Raw genomic sequence first — 17,614 nt, 5'->3', positions numbered from 1 at the left:
CTGCGTGTATTGGTTCCTAACTTCCCTGAAAAGTTGCATTATCGCGGGGACTATTCCATGCTAGTGCAGTCCGCCACGTTCTGGGAAGCTCCAGGAATAAGTCACTTGTCTCACATAAAATAAATATTCACTTGTTTCACAAGAGGGGATAAATATATACGCCTGCAAAAAAACTGCACCTTGCAAAACTCAGACATCGTGCCTTCATTTTTATTTTACTTTTACACTCAACATCATGTTCCATTGATTGTATTGTTGTGTAGCAGGCAACATCACTGAAATTGTACCACAAAATGTAAATGAGGAAATGGGACATTTTAAATATTGTAGTGTCAAAGCATAGATTGTAATTTGAGTGTCATTTGCCAAATGTCAACATTTGTGACTACTTGGATCTTGATACAAATCCATTCATTCACAAGGGGAGTTTCTTATTGAATGTCTTGCTGTTATCATCTGATACATTCTGACCACATAAACCAGCATTACTAAATTATAGCAGCTAGTCATTGATTCTGGCTTAGGTTAGGATTGATGCTCCACTTTACCCTGAAACTATAGTCATTCTGCTGCAGAATATCAGTCTGGTTCCAGGCTAATGTTGAAAGGAAGCATGTAATCTTAGATATGCTCTCCCCACCCATTCCGGTATTCTACCAGTATGAGCAGCTATTTGAGATAACAGAATGTTGACTAGCATAAAGGAGAATATGCTTAAATCACAGTTGCCAAGCAACAAAATAACAGCTTTGTGATTAAAGAAAGATGTTCCTGCTTCGTTTCTGAATATTCTAAATGATTGTTCATACTTGCACCTTAACAGATTGATATGACAGTTTTTTCCTGTAGTGATGTTCATTCAATAGTTTCAGACAGTTTTCATCCCAGAGAAATCATGATTCATTCAAAGGGCCTAGTTAAATAAAAAATCAAGGAAATTGCCTTTTAAATGAATTATTAAATGTATAATTTGTCGAGGGAATGCTTTTACCATTTAAACATTGTGGAAAGATGTCATTCTTAAAATTGTAACTTTAGGAAATGGATAGCTTTCCTTCAGATATTTAATGCAGAGATCATTAAAAAATGACATACTGAAAGCAGAGTCGTGGAATTATTTTAGATTATGCCACTGGGCTCCAATGGTTACTCGAGGTGCCAGAATATTACATCAACTGTCTCTTTTACCCATGCTTTTATGACTATGGTCATTTTCTAAATGCACATACTAGATGAACATAAGAATATTGATGCCTTTATATTATCGTTCTCTTTGTAGTTCCGTTGCATCGTTGCACATTTTCCAAAATAGTTTGTGTAGAAAGTCTGTGCACTATTGTACTACCAAGTGTATAATTTTTTTGCACTTTCATTGCTTTCATCAGATTGAAGTAATGTCCAGCACACTAATATCAAATACATGTTTAACTAACCCAAGATAGTTCATCTGTGTCGTTTTTCAATGGGAGCAAATGAAGTATACTGGGCAGAAAAAGCAAAGAGGTGGCAGAGCCAAGCACGAGCTAGCGGTATTCTATTGGCGCGTTGTAGCGTGTATTTGCATATTTCCGTTCGGGAACGCCTTCACTGTGAAGTGCGCGTGTACATTAATCCAATTCTGCCTTGTAAACAAACAAATGGACATTTTGGAAAATGGTCAAGTCTACAAAATGTTATGCACTCTGTTCGTAACAGATTATAGTTTTGGGAACAGACAACTGTATTGAGATAGCTTTTCTCATAGAGAAATGGTTTAAAATCATATCTATTCGATCAAAGAAGCCTTACGTAGAAAATTATCAATAAAAAAATGTGCTGACCAAATTTGAAACTCGTATTAATCTCCAAACTTCGCGGTCTTATTTTCGCAGACAGATTTTGGGCGGAGTAAAGCATCTCGCTTCGCTTCCTTTCTGTCAAGATACATTTCTAAACCCACCGCCCTTAGGAAAAAAAGATTGCAGTCAGAGTGCAGTACATTGCAGTTAGAATGCAGTATAACTGTAGTGTGCTGCAAATACTGCGTCCAAAATGACCAACTTTTTACTACAGTCATTTTGCCGTGTAACAGCAGTTGTGCAATTATAACATCCAAATTACCACAGTCGACTGCAGTTCCTGCACTTTTTACTGTAGTAATGAAAAACATGTAAGGGCCTCCAGTCCAGCAGGTGTCGATAAAGTCCGAAATACGCCGTGCAGAACCAACAACATCTTTCTGCACAACATCGTAGTGTGTGTCATTTCCGATCTTTCGGTTTACAGTACACTCAGTTTGTAATGATATTTACATTTTGAAAATAGAGCCTTTAAGTGTGTTTCTGAGCGAGCGAATAACAGCGGTCGCTGTGGAGATACACTCTGTGGTTGAAAAAACGATAGCAGAGTATCAGGCAGAAGTTTCCCGTTCAAAGGGGGAGATCCGGTGTTTACGGATGCTGCAGAAATTGCAAAGAACAGGAGAGTCAATTTAGCTGAAGGTAGCTAGCTAATTGAACTAGATTATTCAAACGCTAAACGAATAGTAATAGGGATACATCTATTGCTAAAATACATAGCATACGTCATGCTTTTAGGTTTTCAATAGGCCTAGCCGATCTGTTTGGCAAATCCTTTCTCCTTCCCTCCGTCCAGACCCCCAGCTTCTCACTCTGCCTGCCGTGGATATTCGCCCTGAGCTGCTGGTGCATGAGCAGATGTGTCTGGGCCAGACGGACCCAGAGCCCTTACAGATTACAGCAGGGAAAAGAGCTCAGTCAGGACAATGAGCAGTTTCAAGAACTGAAGACTGACATCAAAGAGTTTGTCATATTCAATCATCTCTGTGAGAAAAGTGACTATGACCAGGAGGACCCCACTCAGCCTTCACATATTTACCAAGCCCCAATTGAGGAAAATGTAGAAATGGATACTCTATACAGCGACTCATATGAACAGATTGATACAGGGTCTGATGGAGAGGGCAATGTAGAATCAGAACCAACAACCAGAAACTACTGTTTTGCAGCTCTGGATGTAAGCTGTGAATGGATGGAGAATGGAGGAGAAAGATCCCATCAGATGTCAACTGGTCAAGGTCTTTCGGGTCCACGTTGTAAGGTGTCTGGGAAGTCTTAACAAAATGGGTTCTTTGATGATGAAGCGTGCAAACATACTGGGGATGAAGAACCTCTTTGCGGTGTGTGTGGAGAAAGATTTGAGTCCACAGAAAGTGTGATCGATCACCTCCAAACTCACAACGGAGCACAGTTTTGCCATGTTTGTTGTAAAAGTTGCTGCAAGAGTACTAAAATGAAGAAGCATTTGAGGACTCGCACAGGAGAAACCGTATCAGTGTGGCAACGTTTTTCAATCAGACCTGAAATCTGCAGATGCACATGAGGAGCCACACAGGGGATAAATCATATCAATGCTCAGTCTGTGACAGATGTTTAATCACTATTCGTTTGTGTTTCTTACATCTGCAAACAGCTAGTTTGTCTTTTCTTAGCAAGTTGAGCCTAAATGTTGTTAGCCGCTAATCGCTAGCTAGCTAGCAAATAAATGTACTGAGTCAGAGAGAACGTAATTAGCTATAAAACCTGATAATACCTGTGATGCTGTAGACCTAAATCAGCATGTTGTTTGTGCAACAGTGTCTTCTAAATTGAAGAGGAATACAAGAAGCATGAATATGTAAGCAACATGATGTAGCTAAGAGAACATTCAATGTGTCTTATATTATTTTATTTTTTATTTTCACCTTTATTTAACCAGGTAGGCTAGTTGAGAACAAGTTCTCATTTGCAACTGCGTTTGGCCAAGATAAAGCATAGCAGTGTGAACAGACAACAACACAGAGTTACACATGGAGTAAACAATTAACAAGTCAATAACACAGTAGAAAAAAAAGAGAGTCTATATACATTGTGTGCAAAAGGCATGAGGTAGGCGAATAATTACAATTTTGCAGATTAACACTGGAGTGATAAATGATCAGAAGGTCATGTACAGGTAGAGATACTGGTGTGCAAAAGAGCAGAAAAGTAAATAAATATAAACAGTATGGGGAAGAGGTAGGTCAAATTGGGTGGGCTATTTACCGATAGACTATGTACAGCTGCAGCGATCGGTTAGCTGCTCAGATAGCAGATGTTTGAAGTTGGTGAGGGAGATAAAAGTCTCCGAATTTTTGCAATTCGTTCCAGTCACAGGCAGCAGAGAACTGGAACGAAAGGCGCCCAAATGAGGTGTTGGCTTTAGGGATGATCAGTGAGATACACCTGCTGGAGCGCGTGCTACGGGTGGGTGTTGCCATCGTGACCAGTGAACTGAGATAAGGCGGAGCTTTACCTAGCATGGACTTGTAGATGACCTGGAGCTAGTGGGTCTGGCGACGAATATGTAGCAAGGGCCAGCCAACTAGTGCATACAGGTCGCAGTGGTGGGTGGTATAAGGTGCTTTAGTGTCAAAAACGGATGGCACTGTGATAAACTGCATCCAGTTTGCTGAGTAGAGTGTTGGAAGCAATTTTGTAGATTACATCGCCGAAGTCGAGGATCGGTAGGATAGTCAGTTTTACTAGGGTAAGTTTGGCGGCGTGAGTGAAAGAGGCTTTGTTGCGGAATAGAAAGCCGACTCTAGATTTGATTTTAGATTGGAGATGTTTGATATGAGTCTGGAAGGAGAGTTTACAGTCTAGCCAGACACCTAGGTACTTATAGATGTCTACATATTCTAGGTCGGAACCATCCAGGTTGGTGATGCTAGTCGGGCGTGCGGGTGCAGGCAGCGAACGGTTGAAAGGCATGCATTTGGTTTTACTAGCGTTTAAGAGCAGTTGGAGGCCACGGAAGGAGTGTTGTATGGCATTGAAGCTCGTTTGGAGGTTAGATAGCACAGTGTCCAAGGACGGGCCGGAAGTATACAGAATGGTGTCGTCTGCGTAGAGGTGGATCAGGGAATCGCCCACAGCAAGAGCAACATCATTGATAAATACAGAGAAAAGAGTCGGCCCGAGAATTGAACCCCCATAGGGACTGCCAGAGGACTGGACAGCATGCCCTCCGATTTGACACACTGAACTCTGTCTGCAAAGTAGTTGGTGAACCAGGCAAGGCAGTCATCAGAAAAACCGAGGCTACTGAGTCTGCCGATAAGAATATGGTGATTGACAGAGTCGAAAGCCTTGGCAAGGTCGATGAAGACGGCTGCACAGTACTGTCTTTTATCGATGGCGGTTATGATATCGTTTAGTACCTTGAGCGTGGCTGAGGTGCACCCGTGACCGGCTCGGAAACCAGATTGCACAGTGGAGAAGGTACGGTGGAGATGGTCAGTGACCTGTTTGTTGACTTGGCTTTCGAAGACCTTAGATAGGCAGGGCAGGATGGATATAGGTCTGTAACAGTTTGGGTCCAGGGTGTCTCCCCCTTTGAAGAGGCGGATGACTGCGGCAGCTTTCCAATCCTTGGGGATCTCAGACGATATGAAAGAGAGGTTGAACAGGCTGGTAATAGGGGTTGCGACAATGGTGGCGGATAGTTTCAGAAATCGAGGGTCCAGATTGTCAAGACCAGCTGATTTGTACGGGTCCAGGTTTTGCAGCTCTTTCAGAACATCTGCTATCTGGATTTGGGGTAAAGGAGAACCTGGAGAGGCTTGGGCGAGTAGCTGCGGGGGGGGGGGGGGGGGGGGGGGGGAGCTGTTGGCCGAGGTTGGAGTAGCCAGGAGGAAGGCATGGCCAGCCATTGAGAAATGCTTGTTGAAGTTTTCGATAATCATGGATTTATCGGTGGTGACCGTATTACCGAGCCTCAGTGCAGTGGGCAGCTGGGAGGAGGTGCTCTTGTTCTCCAAGGACTTCACAGTGTCCCAGAACTTTTTGGAGTTAGAGCTACAGGATGCAAATTTCTGCCTGAAGAAGCTGGCCTTTGCTTTCCTGACTGACTGCGTGTATTGGTTCCTGACTTCCCTGAACAGTTGCATATCGCGGGGACTATTCGATGCTATTGCAGTCCGCCACAGGATGTTTTTGTGCTGGTCGAGGGCAGTCAGGTCTGGAGTGAACCAAGGGCTATATCTGTTCTTAGTTCTGCATTTTTTGAACGGAGCATGCTTATCTAAAATGGTGAGGAAGTTACTTTTAAAGAATGACCAGGCATCCTCAACTGACAGGGATGAGGTCAATGTCCTTCCAGGATACCCGGGCCAGGTCGATTAGAAAGGCCTGCTCACAGAAGTGTTTTAGGGAGGGTTTGACAGTGATGAGGGGTGGTCGTTTGACTGCGGATCTGTAGCGGATGCAGGCAATGAGGCAGTGACAGCTGAGATCCTGGTTGAAGACAGCGGAGGTGTATTTGGAGGGCCAGTTGGTCAGGATGACGTCTATGAGGGTGCCCTTGTTTACAGATTTAGGGTTGTACCTGGTGGGTTCCTTGATGATTTGTGTGAGATTGAGGGCATCTAGCTTAGATTGTAGGACTGCCAGGGTGTTAAGCATATCCCAGTTAAGGTCACCTAACAGAACAAACTCTGAAGCTAGATGGGGGGCAATCAATTCACAAATGGTGTCCAGGGCACAGCTGGGAGCTGAGGGGGGTCGGTAGCAGGCGGCAACAGTGAGAGACTTATTTCTGGAGAGAGTTATTTTTGAAATTAGTAGTTCGCACTGTTTGGGTATGGACCTGGAAAGTATGACATTACTTTGCAGGCTATCTCTGCAGTAGACTGCAACTCCTCCCCCTTCGGCAGTTCTATCTTGACGGAAAATGTTATAGTTGGGTATGGAAATCTCCGAATTTTTGGTGGCCTTCCTGAGCCAGGATTCAGACACGGCAAGGACATCAGGGTTAGTAGAGTGTGCTAAAGCAGTGAGTAAAACAAACTTAGGGAGGAGGCTTCTGATGTTGACATGCATGAAACCAAGGCTTTTTCGATCACAGAAGTCAACAAATGAGGGTGCCTGGGGACATGCAGGGACTGGGTTTACCTCCACATAAGTGTTTCCTAGGGTCTCCTAGGAAACACTTATCAACACTTTGTTTCCTACCCTGTCACAATAAGTCCTCCCTGGCATTTTCATTCGTTGTCATGTCAAACAACACTGTATTCAAAATGCCCTCTTATATTCTAACTATGGAATTAGAATAATCATTCTATTTCCATGAGTCCAACAGTACTCCCAAGTACCACAGCATCTTCCTGATACCACTTAAGGCAAACATTAGTTGTATTATGTTTTTCTGTGAACTGTCATTACTAAAGGTGTAGTTTGAAAATAACTAGCCAGCCAGCCAGCAAGCAATTTGTTTTGTTTTAATTTAGCCTGTGTTCTGTAGAAGTTATTGCACGTCAGTTTTTGATTTGTTAAAAACGTTTGAAATATCCAATAAATGTCGTTCCACTTCATGATTGTGTCCCACTTGTTGTTGATTCTTCACAAAAAAATACAGTTTTATATCTTTATGTTTGAAGCCTGAATGTGGCAAAAGGTCACAAAGTTCAAGGGGGCCGAATACTTTCGCAAGGCACTGTATGTACAGTGGGGCAAAAAAGTATTTAGTCAGCCACCACACATCAATACTTTGTTATATACCCTTTGTTGGCAATGACAGAGGTCAAACGTTTTCTGTATGTCTTCACAAGGTTTTCACACACTGTTGCTGGTATTTTGGCCCATTCCTCCATGCAGATCTCCTCTAGAGCAGTGATGTTTTGGGGCTGTTGCTGGGCAACACGGACTTTCGGGGCCTCAACTTACTGTTGAGAGTTCAAATAGTAGAATACACAATGTGTACGTTTGAAATTTGGTTGTGCATCAGACGTTTTTCTTTTGTTTTGTCAGTCACTCAATTAGCCGTGCCAGCTAACAATATTTAGATTAGATAAATCACTAGATTAATTTACCTAACTTGTACCGGCTACTCAGGGCACATGCCCAGGGGCCCTAACCTCCAGGGGGCCCCCATTGATTTTGTTAAGGGTCAGATACTGAGAAATCTGACTGTCAACTGTTCACTTTTGTTGTTAACATAGAACAGGTTTGCCCCCCAATTTTTATGGATAGCCAGAGGCACACTCCAACATTCAGACATAATTTACAAACGAAGCATGTGTGTTTAGCGAGTCCGCCAGATCAGAGGCAGTAGGGATGACCAGTGATCTTCTCTTGATAAGAGGGTGAATTGGACAATTTTCCTGTCCTGCTAAGCATTCAAAATGTAATGAGTACTTTTGGGTGTTAAGGAAAATGTATGGAGTAAGAAATATAATATTTTCTTTAGGAAAATAGTGAAGTAAAAGTAGTCAAAAATATAAAAAGTAAAGTAAAGTACAGATACCCCCAAAAAACGACTTAAGTAGTACTTTAAAGTATTTTTACTGAAGTTCTTTACACCACTGGTGGCAGTAGCTTGTTTGTCTTGTGCCTGCTGTAGCTAATGTAAGCTAACTAGTAAGCTGTGCTAATGTTGTTTTAAGATAGCTAGAATTTGTAGTGAACCTTCGTTGACACTAACCAGATGGCCACAACTAAATAACTAGCATAGCTAGCAACATTATATTTAAATAACAATGGATTTGTTTTTGTATGAAACAGCTGCCTGTTAGCTGTCAAGAGTCTGTGGAGTAACTGGCTAGCTATGTTGTGCTAGCAAGCAAACTGGCACTGGCAGTGTGGGAGAGGGAATTAAATTATTTCTTCATCATTTTGCTAGTTATGTAGCTTGGGAAAGCATTTAGTGTTGTGTGCATTGTGCTGGACTTACCACCCCATTAGTTTCATATGAAGTGTGTGTGACTGCCTGGATCAGTTAACTATACTGAATGACTGTGCAAAGTTGCTGGATATTGGCAGGAGCTGGAACACGCTGTCATACACGTTGATCCAGAGCATCCCAAACATGCTCAATGGGTGACATGTCTGGTGAGCATGCAGGCCATGGAAGAACTGGGACATTTTCTGTTTCCAGGAATTGTGTAAAGATCCTTGCGACATGGGGCCGTGCATTATCATGCTGGAACATGAGGTGATGTCGGTGGATGAATGGCATGACAATGGGCCTCAGGATCCCGTCACAGTATTTCTGTGCACTCAAATTGCCATCGATAAAATGCAATTGTGTTTTTTTGTCCATAGCTAATGCCTGCCCATAACCCCACTGCCACCATAGGGCACTCTGTTCACAACGTTGACATCCTCAAACCGCTCACCCACATAAAGCCATACACATGGTCTGCGGTTGTTAGGCCGGCTGGATGTACTGCCAAATTCTATAAAATGACATTGGAGGCGGCTTATGGTAGAGATATTAACATGCAATAGCTCTGGTGGACATTCCTGCAAATAGCGTGCTAATTGCACGCTCTGTCAAAACATAGACATCTGTGGCATTGTGTTGTGTGACAAAACAGAACATTTTAAAAGACTTGCTCTATAATTTTTTTTTGATGATGCAGGTTTAATGTTTTAGTTAGCTAGAACAATTCTGATGAAAATTGTAATAATGTATGAAAACATGTTTTTTGGTCTTAATTTAAGGTTAGGTTTAGGCATATGGTTAGCAGTGTGGTTGGGTTTAAAATCAGATTTTAAGAAGAGAAATTGTAGAAATATGCGTGTTTTTAGACATAATTGTGACCATGGAGCTGTGCTAACTTGTGACAGACAAAGTTTCCTCTTACCTTTGTATTGTCAGTTCTGTCGCACTCCCCCACATGGAGGTTCGTGCTCTCTGATTGGCTCAAAATCAAGTTCTCAGCCACTGACGAGCATTGCCATTCTACAAGTAGAAACGTCAGGTTTTTGTCGGTACCAGGTCTGTACACAGCAAACACAGCAGTGTTTGTTCTAGAAAGAGAAGGAACGGCCTCCCAATGTGCTAAGTACCTATCAGCAGTCAGATTTCTTTGTGTGTCTGTACCATTAGTCACTCACTCAGGTATAATTATTAACATGCAGGAAATTTGCTTTAAAACAACAAATTATCTCTGCCCCCTAGAAAAAATGTAGGACTGCAGAAAACGGCAAACATTTCTCTCTGTAGAATTGCAGAACATGTATTCAAAATGTACATTGCTTTCAAGAGGGGGGCCACTAAAAAACATCTCGTTTTTGTGCGACTTAATTCGTAGGAAAATACATTTTTGGGGGGCTAGAGCCAACAGGTGTTGCCCCCCCCCCCCCCTTCTATCTTCCTTAATTTTGTGGCTTGAGTCAAATTCTTTCTATAGAACAAACTTCACGATAGGCAGCCAAAATTAATAATTAATGTATGTGTGTTATATTAAACATAGAAGAGGGAGTAAAATTTTGGCAAGCAATAAACATTTCAGAACAACTATAGCTGAATTATTATCCTTACACTTCCAAAAATACTAGGTGGATAAGACATGGGAGACATGACGAATTTTGGCAAAGAGATTTATTTATAGACATACAAAAATCAGTAGCGGATTCAGGTACGGGCGACATGGGCAGCCGCCCAGGGTGGCATCTTGCCGGGGGCGGCAGACAAAAATGCTTTCTGCTACTAAGGATCAGTGAAATGTAGGCTAAACTGACAACGTAGTGAAGAGCAGAAATCTCAACGAGCAAGCAAGTTGCTACAATGAAGAACGCGAAGGGGGGGGGGGGGAGAATTCTGGCAGGGGGAGATTTTCGGCACAACACCGGCCCTGAATCTCAATTGGTTTTGCCTTGGGACTAATGACGGGTCTTTCGCGAACGTGTCAGCTCTAAAAGCCGGATCTTGTAGGTGAACGTTGGGAGTCGGCTTGCATATCAGAAGAGACAAATCTTTTTAAATATATATTTTTTAAATTAAGATATGAATAATCAAAAGATTTAAATGAATAGAATGAACTAATTAAAAGAACGAAAAAAATATATATACTGTAGGCCTAACTGCTCAGGTGCACACATTCTTTCTGACTGTCTGCTCAGAATAACAGCCTCACCTGTTGTTCCTGTCAGTCAGATACGAGATACGAGGTGTCAACCAAAGATGCTGAGGGAGGACCGAGCCAACTCACTCACAGTCACACACTTAGCAACTGAGGAGAGAGAGGAAGGACAGCTATGAAAACAACAGCTGGAAAATGAGTCGGAAGCACAGTAGCATTTGGAAGCATTTTAATAATGTAGACAATGCTAGATTACAGTGTATAATTTGCCAAAACAAAATATCATATAAAGCCGGTTCTATGCACAACCTACACCGGCATATGCGAACTGTGCACACAACTGTGAAGCTAGCTGTAGCGGAGCTTCGAGAAACTAGCAGGCCTGCTAGTGATAGTGGTGAGTGGATACATCTCCACGTGTGGAGGTGCTGGCTCCAGTCAAGTAGGCCTGCTAGTGATAGTGGTGGAGCCAGCACCTCCACACGTGGAGATGTATCCACTCAGTCAAGTAGGCCTGATAGTGGTGGAGCCAGCACCTCCACACGTAGAGATGTATCCACTCAGTCAAGTAGGTCTGCTAGTGATAGTGGTGGACCCAGAACCTCCACATGTGGAGATATATCCACTCAGTCAAGTAGGTCTGCTAGTGATAGTGGTGGACCCAGAACTTCCACACGTGGAGATGTATCCACTCAGTGAAGTAGGCCTGCTAGTGATAGTGGTGGAGCCAGCACCTCCACACGTGGAGATATATCCACTCAGTCAAGTAGGTCTGCTAGTGATAGTGGTGGACCCAGAACCTCCACACGTGGAGATGTATCCACTCAGTCAAGTAGGCCTGCTAGTGATAGTGGTGGAGCCAGCACCTCCACACGTAGAGATGTATCCACTCAGTCAAGTAGGCCTACTCCGTGACCCACAACAACGCAGTCTTCTATGGACCAGTTTGTGCCAAAGTCTATGTCTGTAGCAAAACAAGCCAAATGAATATTGCATTGGCCTAAATGTTTGCCACCGATTTCCAGCCATTTTCAATCGTGGAAAACAGAGGTTTTAGAAATTATAGCAATAGTCTAAATCCTATGTACACGATTCCAAATAGGAAAACCCTTTCAAAATCACTTAATCCACAACTGTACGAGAGCACACAGGCTTCAGTCCAGAAAGCTACTGCAGTTTGCCTTACCACTGACTGCTGGACATCAAGGGTAACCACTTCTTACAGGTCGGTTACATGTCACTTCATTGAAGATTTTTCGATGTCTAGCTGTCTTCTGGGCTGCTTTGAGTTCAGCGACAGACACACCTCAGAGAACTTGGCAGAGGACCTGTTGAGAGTGGCCAGAGAATGGCAAGTAGATGGAAAAGTGGTCAGTTGTGTTAGCGACAATGCAGCTAACATAACCAAAGCCATGAACATGTTTAAATGGACCCATCATCCATGTCTTGCCCACACAATCAACCTGATTGTAAGAGATGTTCTGAAGGTGATAAAGCCCACTGTGGACAAAGTGAAAGCAGCTGTGGAATACTTCCACAGGAGCACAGTAGGTGCTGAAAAACTAACGTCTACACAATGCCAGATAGGGAGGCCTGAGCTGAGGCCCAAACAAGACTGAACTACAAGGTGTAATTCAACATTTTATATGTTGAAGCGGTTTCTTGAGTCAAACGATGCCATCATTTCTACCCTGGCCATTGTCAATGCACCTGTTGATGCTCTGACCCTAGAGGAATGGGAGGTGGTGGAGGAGATGTGCAGAGTCCTGGAACCCTTTGAGCAGGTCACTGTGGAGATCAATGGAGAGAGGTACAGTAAGCAGTTATTACTACATTATTTAATCCAGTATTATAATCCCGTGTAAGAGTCTGCAGCGAATCACAGCTAGCCACCAGAGAGAAGCAAATGTGACAGGGCTTTTGACAGAGTTGATGGACACCCTATGTTCATCAATGAACAGAAAGTTCCACAGAATGGAATGTAATCAGGTGCTTTCAGAAACCGCTGCACTTGACCCCAGGTTTAAGAAGTTAGCCTTCAGTGATGCCACTGCGATTAATGAGGCTCTTCAAAGAATAACAGCAGCAGGGAGGGACAGCCCCAACAGTCAGCTGGCTCAGGCACCAGGGCAGCAGGAAGAAGAGGGATCTGATGGAGCAGAAGCACCAGCAGTAGTGTCAGAAACGTCTACTGTTTGACGAGAGAGCAACTGGGGATGCAGCACGAAGGAATCCCTCAGCAGATGCCATAATGGAGGTCTGATCCTATGAGAAGGAGGCCCTCCTCCAAAGATCTGCAGATCCTCTGAGCTGGTGGAAGAACAAGGCCTCTGTACCCACAGCTTCCTAAAGTCATGACAGGGAGACTCTGCATAGTGGCCACATCCGTTCCCTCTGAGAGGGTCTTCTTGAAACGGGACAAATAATTATTGAGAGAAGAAACCGCATCAGCCCCTCGAAAGTGAGGCAGCTTGCATTTCTGAATGCAAATCTCTCATAAAAGCTAAATATGGTCAGTATTGCTGTGTGCTGCTTGTTGTTCAGATTGTATTCATTGTTACATTTATATTCACTTTGTTTATATACATTAAAAAGTTATACTTTAATTTCACATGTGTAATAGAATCCTTCTTTTTTACATTTATTTCAATTTGTGGGATGCTGCAGATTTGCAAATTGTTATTTATTTTTCTTTGATATGGTGCAATATTCTATTTTGTTGTTCAGATTGTAATCCCTTTTGAATGGTTAGATTTATATGCACTTTGTCTCTATACATTAAAAAGTTATGCTTTAAATGCAAATGTTTAATAGTATTCTTTTTCATAACAAACCAATGCATTTCTAAATACATTGTGGTTAAGTTAGAGTATGATTTCACCTAATAATTTAATTAGAATTGTTTTAACACCAATAATAGTCAAACTATCGAAAACTGTTTGACTTGAAAAAAATACAAAACATATTTTTTTAAAGACCCGTTTGATGAGCTGAGCCGAAAAAAACGGTTCACTGAGAAGAGCAGGAATACCCATCACTACTTGGGACCCAGACATTTTGGAAATGACACCACGTGGAATAAATATAACGTCAATAGCTTTCTTTCACAATGAAAGGAAGCCCCGCAGTAAAGCAGGGCATCAAAAAATTAGTTGATACTCATAATGTTCCTCCCCACGGAAATCTTTAGTAAAAGGCGAAAGATTTATGCGATCTGAAGAGAAACCAGAGTGTACTACCTTTAGAAAAAGTCAAACTGGACAGGGATTCACGGACATGACATTCCCTATAGCGATAATGTTAATATCGGCACCCCGAACCAAATATCGTGCCCTGTTCAACGTGTCCAGTCATAACCATGATTTGCAGAGTATAAGGATAGTATAAATATATTCCTGTTTTAACATATGATAGTAAAGAAATAACATTATTTACGTGTGGTGCATGATGGGTAACTTCATACGCACGCGCAGAATAATTGCACTAGCGAATCTTGTCGGTAGGTGGCCCTCTTGTGCTGATTTCGCCTTACATTACATTAGAGCGTGTCAGAGGTTCTGGAATCAACCATGAATAATAATTAAAAGACAGCTTCAGTTCCAAAGACAAAAATGGCAATGTACAAAATTACAGAAATAAACAAGTTTCTTCTCATCTCATACAAAGAATAATTATTCCCATGAGAATAAAAATGCAAGATGCTACAATGAGCAAGGGTACAACAGTATTCTATAACAAAACTTCAAATACAGGTTTAAGGACAAGAAAGTCAACGTATTGGAGTGGCCATCACAAAGCCCTGACCTCAATCCTATAGAAAATGTGTGGGCAGAACTGAAAAAGCGTGTGCGAACAGGGAGGTCTACAAAGCTGACTCGGTTACACCAGCACTGTCAGGAGGGCCAAAATTCACCCAACTTATTGTGGGAAGCTTGTGGAAGGCTACACCAAATGTTTGACCCATGTTAAACAATTTAAAGGCAATGCTACCAAATACGAATTGAGTGTATATAAACTTCTGACCCACTGGGAATGTGATGAATTAAATCAAAACTGAAATAAATCATTCTCTCTGCTATTATTCTGACATTTCACCTTCTTAAAATAAAGTGGTGATCCTAACTGACCTAAGACAGGGAATTTCTATTTGGATTCAATGTCAGGAAGTGGGAAAAACTGAGTTTAAATGTATTTGGCTAAGGTGTATGTAAACTTCCGAATTCAACTGTATGAGGATATCTGTCACTACCCGAGGCTTGATAACAAAAGGACCAGAGGGTTCAGAAAGGCAACAGACCCCCTGTCAGCCTTCAGGTATGTGTGGGAACTTTTCCTAGCAAACTGTAGTGGAAGGTTCATCCCTAGCGACTGCGGCACAGTGGATGAGCAGGATGTGCCGTTCCGGGGCAGAAGCAGGTTCACACAGTACATGCCCAGCAAGCCTGCCAAATATGACATAAAGATCTTCTGGCTATGTGGTGCAAGAGTCCCCTATGCCATTGATGGCATAGTCTACACAGGCAGACAGCCATGAGAGGAGGTTCAGAAGAACCTTGGAGAGAGGGTTGTCTGAAAGTTGTGCAGTGAAATTAGATGAAAATATAATTTTAAAATACACGCTAGAAAACATTTTTAAAAGTCAGAGAGGTATTGCAATAATACTTAGAGAGCATACTTCACCTGTTCATCAATATTGTAAGACATTGTATTATTACAAAAAATGCTAGAATAAAAATTCCAAATTTATAATTTTGTAGAAATTGTATAATCTTTGACCATTTGTTTGTTTTGAATCACAGGTTGCAACATCACAATGGACAACTTCTTTACTAGTGTCTTTTTGACAGAGTACCTCTTTGAAAATAACTTGACAATTGTGGGGACTCTTTGCCAAATAAAGCTGGACATACCACCAATTATGATGCCATCCAAGTTCAGAAAGTTGCATAGCTCTGAGTTTGGTTTTAATGCCAATTTGGCCATGGTGAGTTATGTGCCGAAGCAGCGAAAGGCTGTTGTCCTCCTGAGCACCCTGCATGACGGCAAAGTGGAGGATGAGGCCAGTGCGAAGAAGAAGCCAGAGATGATCCAATACTATTACTGCACAAAAGGAGTAGTGGACATTATGGATCAGATGGTGCGTAATTACACATGCAAACGCCAGACAAGGAGGTAGCCAATGGTGCTGCGGTACAAGCTGCTGGATGTTGCCAACCCCAACTTCATGGGAGGTGTGAACAGCATCCGACGGCTGTTCATCAAGGAGCTGGTCAAAGAGCTTGTGATCCCACACATGCAGAGGCACATGGAAGCCTGTTGCAACCTACCAAAGGTCATCACTGAGGCAATGGAAACATGTGGAGTGATGAAAGAGAGCCATGCCCTCACCATTCAGAGCAGCCAGAGCCAGAAGAGGTGCCAGTTCTTCCCAAGCGTTCACAATTGTTGTCGTTTATATTTGATGAACTTTGTATTTTTAAATAAATGTTTTGAAATATTACAAAACATGTTTAGAGTGGATTTATTTTGTTTTTCACACAAAAAGGTTGAATGTGAAACTTTGACTGTAAGAAAAATATGCAAATATTTTCAAAAGCCCTTATGAATTTTCATGTCATCATTGAAATGTGTATCAACCTTTTGAAGAGCTACTAAAAACATTTAAAACAATTATTACTGAAAGATCCAAATCATCACTAAATATTTATGTTCCTCAAAATTGATATTTTAGACCCATATGAAGAAAACACAGATATTACATTATCGTGTCATTTTGACCTGGCATATGCATTCTTGGGGCATCATGTTTACTATGCCCCGTGGCAAAAAATGTGTAGAATTGCAGGAAATTAACTTTAAAACGTACATTTTTCTTGCCATGAAGAGGGGGGGCCACTAAATTGTTTTGTTTAGGGCCACCAAATACGCAAGAGCCGGTCCTGAATCTCAACTGGTTTTGCCTTGGAACCCAAATCGGGCCAGGTTGTCTCAGTCGAGAGTTAAGAACAACTGAAATAGATGACAATCATCCAGACATTTGAAAACAACAACCTGAAATACATGTATACACACACACACAAAACGTCACCGTTTTCTTTCACAATGAAAGGAAGCCCCGCGGTAAAGCAGGGTATCAAAAAATTAGTTGATACTCATAATGTTCCTCTCCACGGAAATCTTTAGTAAAAGGCGAAAGATTTATGCGATCTGAAGAGAAACCAGAGTTTCTAAAAGTAAATTTGGGAAGGCTTTCAAGAACATGACATTCCCTATAGCGGTAAAACTAATCTCGGGACCCAGAACCAAATTTCGTGCCCTGTTCAATGTGTCCAGCCATAAGAATGCATCGCAGAATATTAAGATAGTATACATATATTCCTGTTTTAAAATATTATAGTTCAAATCGAAAATGATTTCACGTAAGACTAAGATGCATGATGGGTAAATTCCTACGCATGCGCAGTTGACTAGCGAATCTTGTTGGTAGGTGGCACTCTTGTGCTGATTTCGCCTTGTAATATTAGAGCGTGTCAGAGGTTCTGGAATCAACCATGAATAATAATTAAAAGACAGCTTCAGTTCCAAAGACAAAAATGGCAATGTACAAAATTACAGAAATAAACAACAACAGGTTCTTCTGCAAAAAATTATAATCCCCATGAGAACTTGGAAAGTTTCGAATAATACATTTAGGTTCAAATATGTTTTATTAGAGCAGAGGTATAAATG

The 17,614-nt window shown here is 41.9% G+C and overlaps 2 non-coding genes across 2 annotated transcripts; both read right to left on the bottom strand.

Annotated features, from left to right (window-relative positions):
• Nucleotides 1-14,003: 14,003 nt before the first annotated feature.
• On the bottom strand, nt 14,004-14,119 carry LOC116357571 (U5 spliceosomal RNA). The gene has a single exon (XR_004205572.1). It is a non-coding gene; the product is annotated as a U5 spliceosomal RNA (small nuclear RNA).
• A 2,878-nt stretch (nt 14,120-16,997) lies between these two features.
• On the bottom strand, nt 16,998-17,112 carry LOC116357575 (U5 spliceosomal RNA). Its single transcript, XR_004205576.1, has one exon. It is a non-coding gene; the product is annotated as a U5 spliceosomal RNA (small nuclear RNA).
• Nucleotides 17,113-17,614: the final 502 nt, after the last annotated feature.

Source organism: Oncorhynchus kisutch, linkage group LG25 (genome assembly GCF_002021735.2).
Source record: "Oncorhynchus kisutch isolate 150728-3 linkage group LG25, Okis_V2, whole genome shotgun sequence".
In the NCBI taxonomy this organism is placed as follows: domain Eukaryota; kingdom Metazoa; phylum Chordata; class Actinopteri; order Salmoniformes; family Salmonidae; genus Oncorhynchus; species Oncorhynchus kisutch.
This window is presented reverse-complemented; position numbering and strand designations above follow the sequence as displayed.